Source organism: Protobothrops mucrosquamatus, unplaced genomic scaffold, assembly GCF_001527695.2.
Source record: "Protobothrops mucrosquamatus isolate PMUCROS unplaced genomic scaffold, P.Mucros_1.0 scaffold1071, whole genome shotgun sequence".
In the NCBI taxonomy this organism is placed as follows: Eukaryota; Metazoa; Chordata; class Lepidosauria; order Squamata; family Viperidae; genus Protobothrops; species Protobothrops mucrosquamatus.
The window spans coordinates 259,995-263,011 of record NW_015387299.1 but is presented as its reverse complement, the minus strand read 5'-3'; positions in this window follow the sequence as shown (position 1 = coordinate 263,011).

The following is a 3,017-nucleotide window of genomic DNA, read 5'->3' as shown; positions in this document are numbered from 1 at the left end:
GCTGTTGTTAAGTCCTCCTCAATGAAATTTTAATCCCCTCTCCAATTCACCTCTGTCGTCAAGGCATGTTTTTCATGTAGAGCAGGCCATTCCCTTGTAGTTTCCTATCAAATATTTGTGGACTTACTTCTGCAGGAAGCAGACTTTCCTGAACCCATAGCATTTTTGTTTCTGTTTCATAATGAGTTGCAACTTATTAGTAGTTGATGAAGATGCGAGAGATATTTTAAAAAAAACATATCATTTATTTTGTTTTTAAAGGGATTTCCTACAAGCCAGCTCATTTAACTCCAGGATTGCTGCTGCTGTCTTGTATAAATCCTACTAGTAGTGAATGGATGTAGATGACTGAATGTGAAGAGGTTGCAAGTGACAATCGGAAAATTTGCACTCTTGTGTATATTTCTTTTCTGTCTTTCTAAACGAATACGTAACTGAAAAGGGCCATTGACACTTCTGATGTGATTTTATAGTGTTTATGCTAAACTAAAAATTGTACAAATGGTAAATGATAAAGCTGCCATTTAAGTAAAATTCCCTTCCCTTGACTTTCCCCTCCCCTCCCCGTTCCCATTTCTTACTTTAGGATGTCAAATACACATCAGTGGTGTTTGCTGTGTGCTAAGGAAAGCTTATTTTTATGTATTTAGAGAGAAGTATTTTACTTCGGGCTTATGTAATATTTGTTTCGTTGATTAGGTTTTGTTAAATAACAAGCTCCTTGTGCATTCCTAAATTTGCCTTATTTTTGTGTACAATTTTTTATGTATTTGGTTTTTCAACAATAAGTTTAAGGCATCCGGTGATATTTTCTATCTACTTGTTACATATAGTTTTTCAAGTAATGACTGTGATTGTGACAAAGTAATGTGCACTTTTCTCTTGTAACTGGACATTGCTATGCTTTTTCCCTTTAGTGTTTTTAGAATTACTGTTGCATACAGTTATGTTTTAAAAAGACAACTTTTGTGATACTGTTGGTGAATATCAGTGTGAAAAAGCCTATTGAAATGAGTGTTTTGGAGATACCTAAGTACACAAGCTGTTAAGTTGTAGACTCAATTGTACACAAATTTAAATGAAATTTTTAAAAAATGAGGGCTGGGGGAACAATCTTCAGTTTTGTTTGGGTGAATAAACATCTGTGTTTCAATGCATGCTTGTGAAACAGTGTTTGACATAAAATTTTGTCTTTTCTCTCAGGGCAATTTAAATCCAAATTATATAAAAATAAAATATTCATCTGAACATAAAAATGGTTTAGATAATCAAATAGAAGCATGCTTTGCATACATTTTGCTGGCGTCATTGCCTAGATTTCAGTGAAATTGTCGCTGTTTAATTTGCCTATGGAACTTTTTTTTAACTTAGTATATATCACAAGTAGGTGGTGAAGATTTGTAGAATCCCAAGGAAAAGTCCTAATCTCTGCAGTGCTGCAGCACACACTGGGGCTAGTGGTGGGATTTAAACCTTTGAAACTCTGCTAGCAATCAAAACTTGGTAAGGTAATAATCATTATTTAAAAAGAAACAAAGAAAAAAAAATACTTATTGAATGAATATAATATTTGCCCAAATAAATGCTGACAGGGAAGGGGAGGAAAATTACAATGTGTTATTTGTGTTAACGGGTTAAATTATGACAGTGCATTAGAAATTGTGGATACTATCCATTCCTCTGGGCATATCAAAAGACACATGTAGAAGATATATACATATTTTTCCCACTGTCTTAGCCTCCACTGCATGTGGCTGTGTTGTATTATGCTAAAATAACAATGACCATTCATGATAAACCAGTTTCTTTAGACTTTATCTACATGCAGCCAGCCACATTCTGGTCATGCTTAAGTCTCTGGCACAAGAGAAATAATATCAAATGCAATGGTTTGCAGATAGGTAGACCACAAATATATCAATGCATGGGATGGTCCCATTACAATAAGACTCTCAAAAAGATGGACAGCCAAACAAATATAAGAAAGTTTTAGGAAGCTGTACAATAAAGTCCCAGAAGATTACAGATTTTTCTTGGTGTCTAGTTTTACATGAAGGTTTCAGTGGAACTACATCTTGTATACCATTGGAGGAGGGGTCAAAGAAGTCACTCTGATAAAAGTGGCATTGTGGCACATTAGCCTATCCATTTGGTGCCTGCATCATGACACTTGCTCCCTATATATCTCCCAGTTGGATAGAGCTTGTGGCACAACAGCATAACACTGCTTTCACAATTTTGACAGACGGTGCTTGATAATGCCCATGTTTATCACTTAAGTTGTTTCATCTTGGGGGTGGGGATGGATTTTTCCTGATCCCCAAAAAACCCCATTATATTAAAATCACATCCCAAATAGGGGGAAAAATGACAATGAAGGTAAATCTAGTTATAAAAAGTACAGCCACCAGCTATTCAACCATGATTAATATATCCAAAATATTTGTCTTTCTTTTGTTTGATATGTCCATCCTCTGCACCTTTCTTTCTCTAAAAGTTACTTTCTTGATCCCAGATGCATGAAAAAGGATAGAAAACCAAGTGGAACTTTCTTCAATGCATGGACAAAATTTGCCACCTGTTGCCATGGAGTGGCAAATTTGCCTCACAGATTGAAGAACTGGTGGCCTGACATGGAAGAGTAGCAAACAGACAAACTCTTGTCAATCGTTGTTTAGTGAGATACTATATAATGCTATACAGATAGCAGCAAGGATCACATAATTTGTTAATTTTCTCCATAGAAAGCTCTTTGGCCTCCCCTGTTGTTAGGTAAAAGTGTTATTATCCATCCAACTTTAAGTTGATAGTAAATCATAGTGGAAAGAAATTTGCTGGTTTGTATTCTGCCTCCATCATAAGTGTTTTGAGTCAATAGCAAACAGTGATATTCTGATGTACGTGCATCAAGGAAAGCAATTAATTGATTCCTCCAGCTTTATTGCCCTCCTTCTTCAATATGTCAAGCTGTTGACATATTATATACAAACATCCCCCAATCACATCCTTGCAGCAGA